Source organism: Sinocyclocheilus rhinocerous, unplaced genomic scaffold (assembly GCF_001515625.1).
Source record: "Sinocyclocheilus rhinocerous isolate Xijiao unplaced genomic scaffold, SAMN03320098_v1.1 scaffold323, whole genome shotgun sequence".
Classification (NCBI taxonomy): Eukaryota; Metazoa; Chordata; class Actinopteri; order Cypriniformes; family Cyprinidae; genus Sinocyclocheilus; species Sinocyclocheilus rhinocerous.
The window spans coordinates 342178-364267 of NW_015643640.1; the positions used below are offsets into that span (position 1 = coordinate 342178).

The following is a 22090-nucleotide window of genomic DNA, read 5'->3' on the forward strand; positions in this document are numbered from 1 at the left end:
TTCTCTGTCTCTCTAGGCCACATATGATGTAGAACTGTTTTGCTTGATATGTATAGTGAGCTACGCCTCGATGATGTGCAAAACATTGGCATAATGCAGTACATTGTTGACACAATCTGTATCGAATAAAGCGCTATATAAATAAAGGTGACTTGACTTGCATTCTTTTCTCCAGCTCTGTCTCTCACTTTCATGACAGGCTCCGTGTGTGTATGTTTGTATTTGATCCTAATGCAAGCAACTTAAACAGCGTTTAATAATATAACAATTCACTCCAAAATGAAAATTCTGTCATTACTTACCCACCTTCATGTTGTTCCAAACCCACAGGAACCATTCAGCAACTCTTGCCATTCAAGTTTCTGTAATAGCACCATTTTTTTTTAATTCTTTGGTGAATAGAAAGTTGAAAAGAGCAGCATTTTTACCAATTAAAAAATGGTCTTGATAAATAAAAGTATTAATTTATTAAAAAAAAAAAGAAAAAATAATCATCCATAAAACTCTACATTCCAAGTCTTCTGAATCCAAACAAGGATTCTGCACGTCGAACAGATTAATATTTCAGTCATTATTCATTTATAATCTTCTCTTGGCCAAAGATTGTGTTCAGATTCCAAATTCTGGTTACAAACTAGCTTCAGAGGAAGCTAAATTATTCTGTGAAGAATCACACAAATTTGGTCAGTTCCTTTGATACACTGAAATGTATTTTTTAGCCGAAAACCGAAAATAAAAACGCTAAAGTAATTGAAATCTTCATGCTGTTGATGGTGTCATGTTCTCAGGTGATAAATGAAACCAGTTGTAGTTCTTCAACAACAAGCTGCCTTTTGATATTTCAGCCTAACACATTTGACTTATTGCTGCAACATAGTTTTATTTTTTAACGTGACTTATTAGTCTTGATAGAAATATAGCGCACAGCTCAAATTGGACAGTTTTTGTTGGAGTTTTTCTTGTCAGTTTTGGAATTTGACAGCCTCTGGTCACTAGAAACTAGGATCTTTTGTAAGACCATACTGATATGGCACGACATGAAGGTGAGTAGTAAATGACAGAATTAGAATTTTTGGGTGAACTATTCCTTTAAGGAATGCAAATATTAGCCCTCACATGCTCTCTGTGACCTTGCATTTTCCACCTCTTTGGCTTTGCAATGATTTTCTATGTGACTTTTAGTAAATGAATATATGCGTTGTTTTGATTTGAGCTCTCTGGAGTGCAGTAATAGCCCTGATGATTACACGCTATGGACAGATTTGATTGGTGCTTAATTCAGATGGTGTTTAGGTTATGCCTAATCACTTACGGCCACTGCTGACAGGCCCAAACATCTCTAAGGCTCACATTCCACAAACTGCTCCCAAGAGTGGGCCTATTTAATCATTAGCAACCACATTATTAGCATTCTGAAGTTACAAAAACAGCTTTGGAGGCGGCATGAGCTCTTCCTAATATTTTGATGGGGAGAGAGAGCGTGTGTACTTATGACCGGCAGTTTATTCCAAGCAGACAGCTTAGACAGATAAACAAACACACACACATGCACAGCCTCACCGTCACTCAGTGACCTCAACTGGAGAGGTAGATGTGTGCATCTGTGTGTGTATGTGGAATTTTTTATCGATTCATTCACGTAACCTTGAGTAAATAAGTAGGCCTATTCCTGGCACAGTATTTCCTCATCTTGTTATTTTAAATAAGTATTTACATCAATAATAGCAATTCAAAACAACATTGACATGAAATTAGTTTTCAGCAGTTAATTAAAAATACCTTCCTGCAGCATAAATCAGAAGAGTTTGTGTTGAAATGCTGAAGGCTAGAAGTTTGTTATTCTTTGTGATGTTGGTTAGTCTCATGATGTCTTGCACTCTCTTTTTCTCTCTAACACACACACACACACACACACACACACACAGGTTTGTTTTTGTGAATTGTGGGGACATTCCATAGGCGTACTGGCTGCTCAAAACACAATGGCCTCCATCATTACTCTTGTTCTCAAATATTTGCAAGTGTCTTATTGAGGAGATTCCGTCTCCATCTATACATGCATTTGGACAGTCAAATGTGTGTGTGTGTGTGTGTTTTCCCTCTTTGTAAAAGTCAGAACACTTTCTGTAGACTGTGGGAAAATATCAAATCATGGGAATGTTTGGAGGTGCTGTCAGCGTTCAGTGTGTGTGGTTTTGTGTTGTCCTCAGTTTCCTTTTTAAATTAAATGTTCATATTTTGTGTGCGTGTGTATCTGTGGTTCAGTGGTGTGTGGTGGACTTCAGAAATGTGAAGGCATTTATTTTTTTTACATGTTCCATTTCCATTTGCTGTTTGATGTTTACACAGTTTCTGGATTAAAGTTATATGGAACACTGTTTACCTTACACTTGTCAACAAGCAATCAAAACTAAATTATATACAATTTACAAAGTGCCCTCCAAAAGTTTGGAAGCACAGTAGGCAAAATATCAGCACAAAACCTGAAATTCTGTCATGCCTTTGCATTGTTAAGGGACAAAACAAACTGTGAAAACATTTTGATGAATAAAAAAAAAAGTTTGAAGAGATATTTCTAATCAGTATCTAAACAGTTTTCTGATTGGAATGTTACTAACCTTAATTAACAATCAGTCAGTAAAGCTCTAAAGGTGTGCTGACACAATGAGCTTCAGAAAATAAGTTTAATCAGACATCACAGACCCATGTCTGACTGTGACTTGTATACAGTATATGCTGGTATTGCCTAAACCCCCACCTAGAGCATAGGGCACTGTATATATGAGTTTATATTAAAATTGTTTTTTTTTTAAAGTAACTCACATCTCTCAGGTTTATGCATAATGTATATTTTTTTAGACCATTAGTCAATAAATGGTGGGTAAACACAACAGGTGTCATGAGTGTATTGTTTTCTCTTTAATTATTCTGTTAATTTCCACCAGTTGCAGACCATCTGCAAACGTTTCAGTTTAGCAAAATAAAATTGTGATTAACCAATTGCAACAAAGGCAACATGAAAAAAAAAGAGATGTCTGCTTCTGAAACTTTATTGTTGCTGTACGACAGTGTATCTGTCAATACACTACCGTTCAAAAGTTTTTTTAGAAAAAGTTTTTGAAAGAAATCTCTTATGCTCACCATAATTGGCTGCAATTATTTGATTAAAAAAACAGTAATATTGAGAAATATTTTTTTCAATTTTAGTTTCAATTTAAAATGTAATTTATTAAATGAGAATCAAGCTACGCGCGAGTTAAGTGACACACTTTGTTGTGTGTGTGTGTGTGTGTGTATACATGGTTGTCATAAAAAATTGAGTGAGCCCATGATGAAAGCATTATTGTAATTCTCACTGTTTGCGTTTCGGCAGTGTAGATTTTCTGTGTGTGTGTGTGTGTATTCCACACTGGTTGCACTCTGTGCATGTGTGTGAAAGAGAAAGGGAATGTGTAATTGATTGTAATTGAGGGATAAACCAAAACGAACTCTGGGCTTAAAGTCCTAACCACACCCGTGATGTCATCTAAATGACATCAGTATTCCCAGACCAATGCGGCCCGCTCCTCACTATGTCTAGTGTGCTTATTACACTATATACTGTAAATGTGTGTATGCTTTTAGATCTGTTTTTTTGGGGGAAAATTCCACATTGTCACATTTTCAGAACAGCCCTAAGGCCACATTGTGCCTCTTATCTAATATTTATGTTTGCAGTTCCAACAGTAATCTTAAAGGGAAAGGGTGCTGTTAATTTACTCATCCTCAGCCCATCCATGTAGGTGACTTTTTTTCTTCTTCAATAGAACAGTAAAGATGATTTTTAGCTGAAACCGTGATCCTTGGTACCAGAAACTGCGAGTATTGATATATTTAATTAACCATGGGAGAAATTATGATTGCAGCTTATATCACGATTGTATGTTTTTAGCATTTTAATTTTGCTTGGAGTTTGGTTATTTTAATATATAAACAATAATTTAAATTCAAATACTTTTCAGTAATTCTGTGTCCCAGAAACCCTCTTTAGTAGGCATCCAAACCCTGCTTGAGAACCACTGAATATCCACCTTTTGCTTAAAGAGCCTCCTGCTTTTTAAATGATGGGAGGCACTTCCGGTTTGGGGAAGTGAACAGAAATGAAGTGAAAAAAAAAAATCATTTCAAATGCACTACAAATAATCCTTGCCTGAATGAGCTGAAAATGTTCATTTATGTTCTGTTTTCAGACATCCAGAGAATAACGTCACGGTTGGTATTTAAATGTGACATGATATAACAAGAATATCCATGGCAAGAGCTCTTCTCACTCTGCTGCATTCTTTTCCTCCTGATTATTTTCTTTTTTCTGTTGTATTCTGCTGTAACAACATGAAAAATGACTGCACATTTGTGATCTGCTCTCCCGATTTAATTTACAATATATTCCATGAATAATTCACTGCAATGCAGTAAGAATCTCTCATTTTTCTTCCCAAATCCTCACATCTCCTTCCAGATTTGTTGTCATACGGATGCTTTAAAATGTAATCATCTCCCATTTTCACGTCTAATCTCTATTAGGAGTCTTAACTGGAATGTTTCAAGAGAATGTTAATACAATATAAAAAATAAATAGATTTTATGTTCAATGGTTGAAGGGTGAGTAGAATAATGTCACTTCATTACCCAGTTTTTGAACATTATTATTTATGCATTTATTTATGAATTAAATATGCATTTTCAAAATTATAATAGATTGTATTTTTTATTACATTTATTCACATTTATAGTAATGTATGACAGATAAATGTTGTAAAACCCCTTTTTATTCAGCACAGCTGTTATTTACTTGTCATTAACTAATATTAATAATAATACGAGCTCAGTAGTTGGGTGGATATGTGTTTTTGATGCTCAGGTTGATATATGCCTCCTGCATGTCTGGTGATTGTAAGCATCTTGCCCTGGCTGTAGCTGAGCCTTATGGGAATTGCAGTTTTTCTGACTTTATGAGCTGTGGACAGCTTCAAAAGTGCAGGAGATTGTACAGAGAGAGCATTCGATTTGGCAACACCAGTAAGGTGTTTTTTCCTCCCTCTGTCTGCCTCTCTCACACACACTCTCACACACATGTGGTTTGAGTTTAGTCGCGTCTCAAGCTCAGAGCTCTCAAATACACACACAGGCCACCCTGATCCCAAATAATGTGCCAAAACTCACTGTGTGTGTGCGTTTCAAAATGCTTGAAACTTATGTAGACTATATTGTGCAGCATTTTGCTCGATCTAAGATGAACTCGCTCTGAAGTGTGTGTGTGTGTGTGTGTTCTTGGAATCAAATGAGTATATATATTTTTTATTATCTGATTCAAAGATGAGATTATATTTCATTATTGTATTTTAGTAAATGTATAAAATTTGACACACACTCGTGCTATATTCCCACTATATTTCTTTCTCTTTCTCACACACATGCTTCTGGGAGATGGATTGATGGAGTGTATTACTTCTATTATGCCATTTCTAAGAAATGTGGAAATTATTTAGCACTCATATCGCCCAAGTTATGTCAGTGGAATCATGAAGTCATACCTCATTCCAAGTGGAAATAAGGCCTAGAAATAGAAAGATGGAGTGAGACACAGAAAGAGAGGGAGAGAGGAAACTAAATAAATCACTTTCCGTAAAAACTTCTCAAATGTTTTATGGCTTATCTAAATAATTTAATAGTTTATAAGAGAGATATTAAGATACATATTAGTTTGTAGACATGTGTTTCCTATCCCCTGCAGTCCTCCAGTCCTTCAAAAGTTTTCCCATCAGTAATACCTACTGAGAATCTATTGAAATGTGTATGTGTCTGTGTGTGTGTGTTGCTAGAAGAGTTGGCTTATTATTATTATTATTAATAGGATAATAATAATAACTATTATAATATTAATAATATTAATAAATATTAAAAATATATACAAAAAATAATTAATATGAATAATATTATTAATCAACACATTAAATGTTCATTTTTAAATCATACAATAATACCCTGCTAAACTCTGATTCTACATTTTATGTTGCACAGCCAAATTTTGCCAGAATAACAGAATGTCATTTTGAAATGTTTGGTTCTGTGGTCATTTTTGGTAACGCAAACTGCACAGCCTTCGCTGTTAGACTTCGTTGGTAGTCTTCAGGTTTAATAGTCTGATCAGCTTTATTCCTTCCAACTTTTTACACCATCAAACTCTCATCTGCGTTTACTCTGACAGGAGGGAGTGGGATGGAGACTCATCCAGTTTTCATTTGCAAAAGAGCACCGCTCACACTGACACACATGCACCACTCCCATAAACAAGCATGAAAGAATTCAATAAAACAAGCATCTGTCACCCAGACATTCACAGACAGCTTCAGCCTACACTTTTAAAAGTACTAAATACGTGACTCTGTGGAGTTCTGAAATGTTTGTGTATAATGACCCTTAAAATATGTATAATTGACCGTTATCCCATGCAATCATTTTCCATATCTGTGCTATAGTTTAAGGTCTCTCTTATCACTCAGTGTTCACTTTCTTTTCACATAATTTCAACTGAAAGCAATATTGTGTGACATTTTTTTTTTTTGCATGTATTTATTTGATAAGTAGCTGTGAGTGGGGTCATGTACAAAAAAACTAAACCTCTTCATTGTGATGCAAGACTCCTCTGTGAAAGGGATTTATTTTGTGTTAATGACAGGATGAATTACATATTATCTGTAGATTTGTGCCAATTAGTGTGACAGGTGCTGTTGAAATTAAACTGCATAGTAATAATATAAGTAATAAAGTAATATTTTAAACAGTATAATACTATGTGATTTAAAATTCAAATGTATTTCTGTACAGACATACAAATGACTGATTGGACCGGATCAGTCCTCTTTGGGAACTTGTGGGAAATGTAAATGACTGTTATTGTGAATCAGTAAAGGTTTTACTGTCGTTAATGTTGTTTTTATTTAAGTAAAATGAAAATACACTGAAGAGATCCTGGTTTTGAGATTCTTTTGCACTCTGCTGAAGGTCATATTATTTATTTTTATTTTTGTATTTTCTGTACGGCACTTTGGTCAGCCTTGGTTGTTTTTAAATGTGCTTTACAAATACATATTGTATTATTGTCATATGTCTGATATGACAATTCTCAACTCGTTTTATGGCAGAATCCTGATTTGACGCTGGACCTCAAGTGGAAACCTAACACAGAACTAAAAATGTTTCTTGTAGCATATATATATATATTTTTTTTACCATGCATATTAGGAGGATATGGACCTAATTTGGCTAGCTTATACAAAGTGCCAGATAAAACTGTAACAAAATAGTGTAGTTTGATTTGATTCTTGTTTTGTCAACAACAATAAAATGTACGAGATGGGATTTTCTTATGCATTTTAAAAGTTTATTTTGGAATCCTATAACACGCAAAATATATGGTTAGTTATACTTTGAATGCATTTAGCATTGTTTTCCTTGCTGTCTCTGACCCTATCAGAACAAACCTTGTGACTCGTTTTTGGTTTGCGACCCACGAGTTTGGAACCTCTCTAATGGGCTACAACATTTTGTATGAGTAACCAAGTCAGTGATATCTATCGTCTTCACAACATGTAGCACATTCAGCAAAATCAGCTCCAGCACTCCATCTTAACTGCTTCCTTTTCAGCTGTAGTCTTAGTAATATCACGGCCCAATACTTGGTGCTGTAGATCAGTCAGTGATCCAGATCTGTTTTAGGACATGCTGTTGTTGTAACTTCATTTGCATGTTTGCTGAAACATTTTCAGCCAGAAGTTCCATGCTGGCAGGCAACTGAAGCTTTCTATGCTTGGAAAGAAAATCCCTGTGTTCTCAGTGCTTGAAGTTGTTAGTTCCACCTTGGATAACCATTGCCTTATAGTGTGTTTAGCTTAGCTGTAGTTTAAAATCCTGCCTGCAAACGTCTACCACTTTGCACTGCTTTGATCAAATCAAATAAAGGCTTTCAGGTCCACCAAAGACAATTTTTATGTATATCCCATAAATTATAATATTTTATCAGTCTTAAGATGCGGTCACATTAGTAAAAAAAAAAGGTCCATTGTGCATCATCAATAGTGTAGTGATGTATAAAGCACAGCTCACACAGCAGTCACTTTCAAACCATGCATTCGCTGATTTTGCTTGACCAGCTTGAACCCGATGCAAAATCTGTGGGGGCAAATGTTTCACCCACCCACAAAACTTAATAGCCTCTTCAGCATTTACTTTTAGCATTTTGTAATTTCTTTGCATGGACACAATCAAGATGTTACCATTACTGCAATGCATGTTAAAAAGACACCTCATCTTATTAACATGCATTGCAGTAAATTACATGGTAACATCTTGCTTAAATGTGTGCATAGTGTCACTTCATATTAGATGACATTTTCATCTATCCGCCTGCATGAATTCCAGCAGATGCATTTACCACATGATAACAGTTATTTTTTAAAAGCCCCTGCTGGATTTAAACTATTTAGACTGAAATGTGACAAATGCAGCCTGCAAGTTGTTTGCGGTCTCATCTGTCCAGAATTCGTCTAAAATATTTACCATGCCATGAGTAAAACATATAATCCATCACAACTCATTCATTTCTGATGTCGTATTTTGGAATGTTTCACCAAGAAAAGCAGTGATGCAAATAACTTTGGGATTATTTGGGATTTGTGTGAGCCTGGCAATATTTTTTAATTTTAGTAGTTGAAGAGAATAACAGTGCTTCATTTTATTATGGTAATGGTTGTACCGTAACGTTTTTTATATTGTCATATATTAACCTCATCAGGATTCTTATTATTGGACCGGCCTTCACACTTTCCCTCCATTTCCTCAGTTTCCTGTATTTGAATGTACCATCTGCAATGATATATTGCAATACTTATCAGAGAATGTGAATACCATGCACTTATTTCCTGTCTGAACTGAATGGAAAGGAAAATTAATTGGATTGCATACCAATTTCTCAGTAAATTACATACATTAATTTGAGACTTAGATGCATAATTTAATAAGTGTTTTTTGAAAGAGAGCGTATATAATATAAGTAATAAATAGTCCAACCATGGCAAGCCGCATTGTTGCTAGACTGCAGGTCTTATGAGGGTGTTTTGTTGGACTCAGTGAATGTGTGTGTGTGTATGTATCCATGTATTTGGGGTGTACCGCTGTGTGTTGTGCTTGGCCTTCTTGCTCTAAATGGAAAGATATATTTGCCATAACCCTTATCTGACTCTCTTTTCTACGCAGCTAATTCAGTCCCTGCCTGTGTGTGTTTGTTAGTCTTTATAATATAATAGGAACATACTGTATAGGGTCCAAAGTTAATGCTCCCCAAGCCCCAAATATGTGTAAAAATTGGCTTTGGAGAGTAAATAAAATGGAGATGATTTGTGGCAGGTAAAATTATAAGAAATTATAAATTTTATATCTAAATTATAAGAAATTATAAGTAAAATTATGTTTTTTTTCTGTGGAGCACAAAAGAAAAGACATTTTGAAGAATGTTTTTTGTCCATATTGGTAACTCCAAAAAGAACATAAATGTAGCATAAAACTATTCCTTACGACTCAACTAGTGCAGTATTTCTTTCTGATGTTTGCCTCAATAAACTCCTAATTAGCTGCTTATTAATAGTTAGTAAGGTAGTTGTTAGGTTTAGGTATGGGGTTTAAGGATTAAGGGATCAATATAAGCCATTATGTGCTTTATAAGTAGTAATAAACAGCCAGTATCCTAGTAATTTACATGCTAATAAGAAACTAGTTAATAGTGAATAGTGTTTCCTAAACAAAAGTGTTACCTTAAATTTTAATATAGTATTAAATATCACACACATATGCAGACTACATCAAATATAGAGACACCAAACATGTTTGCCATATAAACCAGAGGTTTGACATGGAAGTTGATTTGATGTTGTCTGTGTATGTGAATGTTGATCAATATTTTGATTTGATTTGAAAGTAAAAGGCTTATGTTTAATTTCTCTTCATCATACAAAGTGTTTGTGTAGCTACCAGTCGAGTCGTATGGATTAATTTCAGCTTTCATTTTTATGTCCTCTTGGAGCTTGTACATTTTTGACCTCATTCATAATGTGAACAAAACAACTAAATAATTCTTTAAAATATCTAATTTTGTGTCCCACAGAGTTAAGAAAGCCATACGAGTTGAGGGTGATTGGGAGTGGGTGAACAAAGTGTGAACAGTGAGTTGTAACAATACTATGTTGTGTGCAGTTTAAAGGTTGGACAATGACTTATAATATCTGAACAGATTTTAAAACACTGCGCATCCTACACTTGCTGACTTTGTAAATGGTTATGGAAAAAAACTGTGCATCATACACTACTAAACGAACGAAGGTTGCACAATACCAGACTTTCATGTCCTTCCGAACACAACAAACTCGTGCAGAAACAGTCACCTCATTTCTAGAAGAAAACAATGGGTTTTCTCCATGCAATGAGGACTAGACTAGAAAAAAAATAAAAAAATAATCAAAGTCCGTGGCCATCATACACAATACATTTTTTGAGAAGTCTGTCAACTCTGACGTCCCAACATCTGGAGACTGGTTATGACTTTCTGCGACTCTTCCAGATTGCAAATTGTGGCAGAAATCTGGGCAAGAGTTGGGTAGTGTATTCCAGCCTTAAGACAAAAACTGTCTGTGGAATTTTTAATTCACCCTTCATTGGCAGGTGTGGCAAAAAGTTATTTTTGAAGCCTGAGTGCAAATATACTGAACACACATAATTTTAGCACTATTTTGACCACAGTGCTGATAGGTCTCTTAAGAGCTGTTGAAAGTGCTGCTCTATGCGCTCTTTTTAAAGGAGAGCACCCTGAGTGGTCGATATTTTGGTTGATATAATGGTTTTTAATGAGTTTATTTAATGGTTTTTATATAGTTTGGCTGTTCATTTGTGGTTGCTCTTTGGTTTGTGAATGGTTAGTGTTTGGTTGTGTAATGGTTTGAGCGTTTCCAGATCAGTTATCTCTCATGAGAGGCTCATTCAGTGAAACCATCTGTTGCCTGACAACCCACTGTTGCCAGCAGTCACTGTGTCTGTGTGTGTGTGTGTGTGTGTGTGTGTGTTTGGCACAGCCTGAGCTCGGTGAGTGGTTCAGTGGGCCAGCACAGTTTGAGTCTGGCATGAGACCTCAGTGAGAGTGTGTGGAAGTGATAGAGAAATGCCACACTGGCAGATAACGCTCTCACATGCCACAGGCCAACCTTCATTTCTCTCTCTCTCTCTCTCTCTCTCTCTCTCTCTACAGGTTGACTGTGTGTGTGTGTTTATTTGTGTATTAATAGTTGGTTTAATCTGCATGTGTATGTCTTGCTTAGTTATATCACATGGTTTGAGTTCACACTAATATTTTATAGCATCTTCCTGCTGTTTTGACCAGAGACCGTATAATGGGGAGGAGAGGGACCACTCTGAGAAAAATGAATGGGAGAAACAGAGGAATTATGACCCCACATTTCAGTTCAAACAGCCAATTGCCTTTATCCGATTAAAGTCTATGCTCATCTATATATGATTTTAGTTATTTGATGTATGATATTTATGAATATATGATATTTTTGTCAGATTTTATTGATTTTATTGTTACCAATATGACCGTTGAGTGACCTGACTTGCCTTAAAGCTAATAAAAGTTCACCCATAAATAAACATTGTCATCATTTATTCAACCTTGTGTCGTTCCAAACCTGTACAACCTATTTTCTTCTGTGGAATATAAAATAAGATATTTTGAAGAATGTTTTGACTGTTTTTGTCCATGCAAAAAAAAAAAAAATATATATATATATATATTTTTTGCATTTTATTTATTATGCACTTTTCTTAACCCAGAACGCTACAACTGCAAACATAGGTAACAACAATAAGCATGGGTTTATATATATGTTCTACAGAGAAGAAAGTCATACAGTTTTGTAACAACATTAGAGTGAGTAAATGATGACAGAACTTTATTATTATTAGTAGTAGTATTGTTTTTAGGTTAAGAGTCCCTTCTTTTGTGTTAGTGAGATTAAGCGTGTTACCCATGCTGATGCTTGTAACTGTAACTATTTAAAGGGATGTTTCACCCAAATACGTTCGTGAACTGGACATCACTCTGGACAGCTTGCCTGAGGATTACAGGTAATAATGTTATAAATAATGTTCAGTTTCTTGCACAGACTGATTGTTTTGCTTCATAAGACCACAATATATCGTCAGGAGCCATGGCTATTCATTTTATTTATTTATTTTTCCAAAGACGGGCAGCCGCTGACTTGCATTTTATGAATCAGCAAGGCACACGGTTCCAGCTAAAAATCTTCTTTACTGTTCTATTGAAGAAAATCTTGAATGGCCTGAGGGTGAGTAAATTAATAGCAAATTTTCATTTTTGGGTGAACTATCTCTTTAAGATGGGTTTAGGTCATTCTGACTAAAATACATTGTAATATATCAGAGAGGTCACTGCCATTATCATTATTGTTATGGCTATGAATTGAAGTCAGTTCACAAGTATCTGGCATCATTGTTGCCCCCTCCTTTTCCCTCTTTCTCCCTTCCGCATAGGAAATGAATCTTCTGGCTACACAGCAGTCTTATTTTCAGAGCAAACACCAGGAGTGTTTGAAGTAGAAAATCAGCAGTGTGTGTGCGCTTGTGTGTGTTAGTGTGTGTGCTTGTGTGGTAAAAGTCAGCTTTGAAGTGTCTACTTCCTCCTGCTGAAAAACGTCAGGTTTAATCAATATTTACGTGCTTACATACACACACACACACACACATATACACACACTGCAGTCTGTAGCCTAGTTAAACCGCTCTCAGGGACCAAAACGGAGGTTTTATGATAGATCAAAAAAATCATTTTCTCAACCATTGAGACGTCTGTTTTAGACATTTTAACATTTAATGCTCTGGAAAAATGGAAAAGGTATAACAACTGTAACAATCATGTTTAACTTGTTAAACATATCTCATTTTAATGGCTGCATATTGTGACATTTATACTATACGTCCTGTTATGAATATGGACATGTGGTATTATTATTATTATTGAGTGAATAAACTCTCATGACACAATGAATCTCTGTGTACTGTATATCTGCATGAAGATGTCTGGAAAACGTGTGTATGTGAATGAGAGGAAGGAGATAGTGTCTGAGCTGGCTAATGAAGATGAATTGAGTCATTCACTGAATCGCTGGTGTCATTAACTCTGTCTGCTACCTTCTACAGAGAAGACAGGTGCTCTCCGACACACACACACACACACACACACACAGTTTTATGGGCTATGCCTGGCGTGCTCATAAATTTGAGCCTAATCGATTGGCATGTCATCTAGATTACATATTAAAGCTTGTGTTGCCAATTCTGGATTGTTTAGACACTTGGATTGCGAATCAGAAATAATGTGTTAGTCATATCAGATGTCATAGCGTAATGCCACCAGTGATGCAGAGTCTGCTTAAAGTTTATGACTCTTCCTGTACAATGTCTTTCTGTTCTAATGATGCTGCAGGAAGTTTGTAAGATTACGCTGCAGTGTTTACACATTTCGTTCTGTGCACTAAACCAGAGATCTCAAATTCAAATTATATGGGGCCAGGTGGTGTTCTCCGTCAGGGGCAGTTGAGCGTTTACAACCAACACAAGGGGTTTTATAACCATGAATTTGAACTATATGCGCTTATGTTGGTACAGTTGTACAGTTATTGATGCATGGACTTACACCTAGCATACTAATCCAGACTAATTATGCCTGAAACTCTATTACTAGAATGCAACGTTTTCTTGCAGATCAGGCAGGAAGAGTCTCTTTAAGAGGCCAGAAACATAACAAGCTTTGATGTGACAAAATGAATGAAAATATAAAAGGACTAAAATATACAGTATAACAAATAATTCACTTTAATAAACATTACATTTCAAATGCACGGCCAAAATAAAGTTGCTGGAGTAGTTAAAGCATGTCAAAATCACAAATGTGACACCTGTCAGAATAATCTCCAGAAGTTTTTATAATTTTTTTAGTGCTTTATACAATACAGATTGTTTCAAATCAGCTTTACAATTCTAGACAAGAAAATAGTGATTCAGTGATGCAAACAAAATTCAATTCTGCTGTAAATCAGCTCTAAAAAGATAACAGTAAACAGGTAATAATAAACAGCATTAACTAATGCAGTAGGGTACAACGGGGCTAAAGGCGCCCTGGGGTAAAAGGCGCCTTTGATATTATTTTCATCTAAACAACTAGATGGCACAAAAACGTGGCATAGCACTTTCCAAAACATCCGCTTTTCAAGATGCATGTGTATTTTTGTCTGATCCTTGATGCGATCGCGCGCAGCTGCGCAAAGTTGATTCTGTGCTTACTTGATCTAATATTTTCTGTTTTTAAAAATTTTGTAGATTTAAGTAGCAAATGAGAATCGCTAAAATTAATGCATATATTTTGAGACAAAGGTCTTCTTTATGATTTTCATAAATGATGATTTTTGTTTAAGATAATTAAAGCAACAGGCCTTTGTTCACCCCCCGGAGCCGTGTGAGACACTTTTTTATGGATGGGCGCTTTTTATTTAACTTCTTTTGGACTGATGCATGCAACACCTGCTGAGTGGCATTAAACAGCTTGAAAGATCAAAGACAATTTTTAATATAACTCCGACTGGATTCGTCTGAAAGACGAAAGTCATATACACCTAGGATGATTTGAGGGTGAGTAATTTATGGGCTAATTTTCATTTTTGGGTGAACTAACCCTTTAATGTTCAATACAACGTATATATATATTTTTCTGCAATTATACATTTTAGGCGCAGTGAATGACACATTTTTTCTTAAGGTGGGCCTTTAGCCCCGCTGTACCCTATATATAATAAACTAACAGTAAACAACGTTTATACAGCATTTATTAGATGTAGATTAATATTAATTTCTATATATACAAAAATTAATAAACATTTTAATGCAGAGGTTCCCAAACCTTTTTTTCACCAAAACAAGTTGTTCCAAACCTGTATGACTTTCTTTCTTTTGCGAGACACAAAAGAAGATATTTTGAGCATTGTTTGTTGCTAAACAGTTTTGGTTACCATTGACTTCCATTGTATGGAAGTAAAAAAAAACACACACGCTGAGACATTTTTCAACTTACCTTCCTTTATGTTCAACAGAAAAAGGAAAGTAATCTATTGACTCTTGAGGGGCTTAATCTCGAGGGCCGAATATGAGATCTTTGCTCTAAATATTTGCTGTTGTTGTCATAGAATATGCCAAATATGCAATATTAGTAAATAATAACCATAAACAATCTAGTAAAGTTCAGATATGTGTGTTCATGCTTGCATTTGCACAATACTTTCAGTATTTAAACGTTAAGCATGCACTGAAGCAGGTGTGTCTTTCATTAGAGTCGTACAGTATTGTGTACTGTATTCAAAATTCACTGGACACTGTCCAGCTAGCTGTTGAGTACATCAAGTGCACACGCATACCACAACTAACCATCTGTTACACATGCAGAAAAACACACGCAAGGAGAAACAAACACACTCACATTCATGCCCCCATCTGCCATGCGGCTACATAGACATGCTTCACGCAGTCTTGTACAAGCATGTGCACAGTCACACACACACACACACACACACACATGTTGTGTTTCCATGTTTTATGGGGACATTCCATAGGCGTAATGGTTTTTATACTGTACAAACTGTATGTGCTATTGCCCTACACCAACCCTACCCCTAAACCTACCCCTTACAGAAAACTTTGTGCATTTTTACTTTCTCAAAAAAACTAATTCTGTATGATTTATAAGCTTGTTTCCTCATGGGGACCTAAAAAATTTCCCCACAAGGTCAACATTTACTAGTATTACTATCCTTGTGAGGACATTTGGTCCCCATAACGTGATAAATACCAGGTACACACACACACACACACACACACACAGAGGCATTTTGCTTGCCTCAGTTTCACTTGACAAATAGCGCAGATAGACCTAAGCCACTTCAGAGCGCCTTTCTTCCTCCCTTTTCTTCTTCTCTCGATGTTATTCTGTTGTTTCTTTTATGTACAGTAAAGACGTGTGAATGGGGAGGGCGGAGGAGACAGAGAAATTCCAGGGAGGGAAAAAGTTGTCCATTCAAATGCAGGATTATTATTGGCTATTGCTCCGGGCCTCCCTGAACAATCAGCAATATCATTCATTCTTACCGCTCACAGACGGATTCCACACGTATATGTACACACACACACCCACAATTCCTCGTTCTCACACTAATAAACACATGCAAGCAGAGACAAGTGGCCTTTACTTAAAACTCTACCTCTTTCTTTCTTTTCGTCCTCTCTATCATGACCTTTATTTTGTTTCCTTTTTCGGTCTTTCTCTGTGATCCTGCTTTTGGTTGTGTAATACTCCAGGCAGCTTTCAATGGGCTGAATATAACCGTCTGGGGTGCCCACTTCACTTCTGCACTTTGTGTGTGTGTCTGGGACAGTCTGTGTGTGTGTGGATGTGCTCTGATGGTAGAGAGGTACCAAGTAGGTCTTTCTGTTTATCCACCCCACCGAGAAAGAGAGAGAGAGAGAATATAAGACAGAGAGAGGTGGTTTATTGTTTCTTTTGCAGACGGATTTGGAGTGGGAGTCTTATTGATTTTTCCCACACTCTTCTCTTTCTCCCTTTCCTTATTTTTTCTTCTCTCCGCACACTCACACTCATCTTCAAACTTTTCCTCTTCTTTTTCTCCTTCCTTTCTTTTACCTTAATTAGTGAGAGCACCTGACAGTCTGCCATTATGCTAATAAAACATTGTAAGAAGTTATGAGATCACATATTGTTTAAGGAATATTCCAGGTTTAATACAAAAGCTCAGTCAACAGCATTTGTAGCGTAATGTTGATTACCATAAAAATAAAAAGAAGAATTTTAGTAAGGCCCTTCAAATGGAAGTGAATGAGGCCAGTTGTGAAGAATTTAAATGCTGAAATGTCAAGCTTCAAAATGTATAAAAACACAAATTCCTCAGTTAAAATATATGTATATGTATTATTATTTTTATCTGTAAAGCTGTTTATTTGTGATTACCATAGGGTTTATGGTGTTGCATTGTTATGGCTTTACATAGAACAATTTTGTAAACTATTTTTCACAATACAATCATGTTAAGAAATATTATGTCATGTGGACATATTTTTGAAACTGAGTATTTTTTGTTTACAAATTCACCCATTCACTTCCATTATGAATGCCTCACTGTAACCCAGATTTTTTTTTTTTAGGAATAGGACGGAAATGCATTTTTGTTGAAATCAGCATTAGCCCCAAATGCTGTTGTTTGAATAGAACTGAACTGGATAATGACACTAACTTTGCAACATCAACACCGTTATTGAACAGAATTGAAACAACATTGAATTGATTTGAGCTGAATGATGACACTTATTGCCTTCTGTAGAGCTGCTTATAGCTAAATTGAACTTGTTTCATAATGGATGAACCTTTCAACATTTACCATTATTTTCCTGTTTATTAATGTGACGCTGCTTTTAAACTATTTGAATTGTATAAAGCGTTATACAAAGAAATGTGACTTGACTTGAACCTGTTTAGTGTTCACGCTGCTAAATATCCAAAGGCAGTTGACATTATACTATCATAGTATCAGCAAAAGACATCTGAATAATATCAGCAAATTTGTAACTGAAGCAAGTAATGAGATAATTAAGATGAGATGAGAGAATACATTAGTAGTTAAGCGAAGCTGCTTTGTGAGAGTGTGCTGAATAGGCAATGTGAGTTCAGACAAATAATTGCATTCTATGTTTAAAAAAAAGGTCATGATATCATTATAATGCTGCTGCATGCTGCTGAAGTCGGTCGCTGTCTGATTAAAGACATGTGCAGTCGCTCTCTCTCTTTATCTCTTCATCTGTGCCTTCAGTCTGCAAGACCCCCCATCTCCAACTTTCCTTGGACAATACTTCAGAAAAACTAGTCAACCTCCAGTAAATAAGGGGCATTAGTTATTGAAGCGCATGTTGCTCATTTGTTTTGGCCACTGCTAAGATCAGGTGGAAGTTACTGCTGTTATTCCACCGGAATAGAGATTGTATCAACATGCTTGTATCGCCTGAAATAGTTGAGCTGTTTGACTGTTTAGTTGTAGTCTTTAGCAGTGCCTGTGCAAACACACATACCTGACAGCTTTTGTCTGAGAAGGGATTGAAGTCTAATTCTTGTATTGTGGTTCACACTTTGGAGGAAATTAAATGTTTTGTTTAGGTGGAAAACATCGACATGCCTTTCAAACAAATATAGTCATAACCACAGACTCAACATGCCTTCTCGACTGCACAATACCCAACAAAACAAGTAACAGGAAAACACCTGAATTTGGAATGTGGAACACTTTGTTCTGTCTACCTTTATTTTCTTCGCTGCCTTTCTCAGTGGACAGCTGACATTATTTGCAGACAACTGTTACAGTTTTTACGATTGCTTAAGCACAATTTTGAAAACAGGGCCCGGTTTGTCAAAACACTACACACAATTAACACAACCCTACACCAAAGTAGCACAACACTTCAGAAGAGATTGAAATATCAGACATTCAGTGGGACGGGCTTTCAGTATGCCATGAGTTTCATTTGTATTCATTTGTTCCTGGTTGCATTTTTGACTGACTGTCAATTAAACGTGTGTGTGTGTGTGTGTGTGTGTTTGTTTGGTTTTAAACCAGATGTCACTATAATGGGGACTTGGATATTTTAAAAACCCAGTCTTGAAGGAAATTGTCCTTGTTTTGTTTCACAATCTCTGTGACAACATTTTTAGATGCATTTTAGTTTTCAACCTTTTGCAGGCACGAGCCTTACCCAGAATTTTAATGTATTTTATTTAACCTTTATTTAATCAGGAAAGAGCCTCACTTAGTTTAAAAAAAAATCTCTTTTACAGGAGTGTCCTGGCCAGAATTGGCAGCCTATCTTGTCAACATAACTTGCACATACATACCCAAAACCTACACAAATTAAGACAAACATAAAACATGCAACAATAAATAAACAAATAAACAAACATTTACAAATCATTGACATTGACTTCCAAATATAAAGTGATAAATGCAGCTACATTTTACACTAACTCTATAATTTCTCTGAAAACCTCTAAAGATCAAATAAATTGTTAAAGGGTCAATGACATGATGCAACTAAACAAGTAAAACGGGAAAAACAGTAAATGATATCATAGAGAGAACCCCTGAAAACCATCATGACTTACTGTCAAGGTCAGACTTTAAAATAAGTTTGATTCATAAAGGTTCATTAATTTTAACACTTGGTCTCAGCTTTAATTATTTAAGAGGGCTGCAGAGGTTTCTTAACTTTTTAAGAGGTTTCTTAACTATTACATTTTTAAGAATGTGGCATGCATTTTAAACTACATTCTAAAAGATTTTTCCTTTTTCTTTACTTTGTCTTACTGTTTCATTTGTCATTGATCATAAATCTGACGCTGTTATAACACATTAGCTGGAACATAATTTAAAAAGAATTTGCTTCAGTTATCATCTGAATTCCTTTTACTGATGTTTTCATGCTTTCTAATTTATTAACAGATGTCCTGTAGTAGGGCACAGTACAAACTACAAATGTATTTATATTAATCATCCTAAAACAATGACAAGTGCCATTTAAGACCAAATTAATTTTAGCTTCTGCAATAGGCTCATCATTCAGCTAAGACTCGGGGTACTGGCAGATGTTTGTAAGGAACGTTTAGTACTTTACCATGAGGTCTGGTTTGTAGACTCACACACACGCACACACACACACACACACACACACCACACACACACACACACAGTGTGCAGAATAACGTCCATCTGGAAATGTGTTTACTGCAGTCTAAACAACTGTAAATTACAACAAACACAGGTTGTAAACTCACTCTCAGTTTCTTAGTTGCTTACACATCCTTTTTCATCTCTCTAGCACACACAGAAACACTCACTACCACATTTCTGGTGTTCAGTGGTAATTAGAACAGATCAGATCTGAGCTATCAGTTGTCACCTGTCATCATACCTGTCATTGTATTTAACAGAGCTAAAATATCACAGTACCTCGTTTTACTAAATATACTTTTGTAAGCTTACTCGACGCATCAGTTGACTTCATTACCCTACATTACTTAACATCCCTCGCACTGCTTTGTAATACTTCATCTGACCTACAGAATATAGCACATAGTTGTGTCATGTTTATACTGTTTCGATTGTAGTTCTAGAATCACATGTAACTTCTGACCTTCTTAGATAACCATTTTGCTATAGTGTACCTACTAGTTAGTGCAGTCAATTCCAGGCACAGATTCACACACACTATACGACTATAAAAACGTATACAGTTAAAACATGATATTTCCAATTAATTTGTCTAATTTTGATCCACACACACACACACACACACACACACACACAAAAGAAATGTAAATGAACTAATTGGATGAGTGAGTGATTCAATGACTTACTCATAAATACAGTCATTTATCATTTGTTGAAAGGGTCAATGACGTGCTAATGCACTGAGAGTGAAAAAATTTTTTTAAAAAAAATAAACCAAGCGGACTGATATTTACCAATAATATGTTTTAGTAAGATGATATTTTAATGCTTAATTTTATGATCATAGCTCTGTAGTTTTAATTGGGGGAGGCAATGCCTTATGATGATGTACAAATAAACATTCCTCAAAAGCCTGTTGTATCATGATTGATACATTTTAACATGATTTTTTACGATGTATGGATAATTAAGTAAACCTATGTAAGTTGCTTTAGTCCCCTAAGTGTTCATCTTGAAATATCATCAACAATATAAAAGTTATGTATATGTTTGGTTTATAAAAATCTGTAAAATTTTCACAGCAAAAAGACACTTGTACCACATTTTTTGAATTTTCCTAAAAGGCCTTTTACTTGCTAAAGTATACTATCAATTATATGACAAAAGGCATGTGTGCAACAGGTTTTTCAGAAAAGTTTGGATCATGTTGATAATATAGAGGCCTTATAAGTTTGTGTATCAAATATGAAACAGTAGGCTTTATAGGGTTAAGCTACCCATCTGTGCACCTCAGTACCTCACATTACTAAATTTACATCAGTTTGGACAGAGAACCCGGGCTCTGTGAGGTCCATAGCCTACTCACTGGGTCTGGAGGAGGGGATTCATCCATAATCATTTTGTCCTGGGCATTTAAGGGATGACCAGTGACACATGACCCTGACTCAACCTACCAATCTAACTCAATATCTCACATTTCTTATTATATCTCAGCACCTTACTCAACTTACCGGCCCATCTCAATAACCATCGATCTATATACCCTAATACCTCAAATTAAAGTCTTACTCGAGCTACCACTCTAACATGAGAATGAATGAATAATTAAACAAATGAGTAGTCAAAAACATATTTTTTTAGATTAGTGTGGGTGTGTACAATTGTGAGTTTCAGCTTCACAGGAGCTGCAGTTGACCCTTGACCTCTCCCTACCGGCAGGTGCATACTGAGAAGGTGATTGAGGTCATTCCTGCTACTTTCTTTTGCTTCTGTCTCCCAGGCAAAACTCCCCACCTCTCTCTGGCTTTGGTTCCTGTTGTGGTTAACTGGAGTCTGGGTTCAGATCTGTAGATACTCATCTGTAATCTCCTTAAGAAGCTTAGATTGGTTTTGAACAGTTTCGAAACTTTCCCTGCAATTACTAAACGGCTAACCATGGTTTTACCTCATTCAGAAGTAAAACAGAGAGCGTGCGAGAGAGAAACAGATGCTGCCTCACTTGTTAGCTCTCCGTGCGTCACTTGCGCATCGGCTCCCGTCTTTAGACCGCTCGTGATCGCTGTTCATGTCCCTAGAGCGGTAGTGCCGTAGAAGGCAGACTGCACGAGCTCATGCGGCCCGCGGGGCGGACCGAGGGGTGGAGCCGCTCCCGGTGT

The 22090-nt window shown here is 36.0% G+C and overlaps 1 long non-coding RNA gene across 1 annotated transcript; it reads right to left on the bottom strand.

Moving 5' to 3' along the window:
- Positions 1 to 76: 76 nt before the first annotated feature.
- LOC107757585 (uncharacterized) lies at positions 77 to 18561 on the bottom strand. The gene is made up of 3 exons (XR_001641948.1): positions 18551 to 18561; positions 12820 to 12822; positions 77 to 164 (listed from the first exon to the last, which is right to left on the bottom strand). It is a non-coding gene; the product is annotated as an uncharacterized LOC107757585 (long non-coding RNA).
- Positions 18562 to 22090: the final 3529 nt, after the last annotated feature.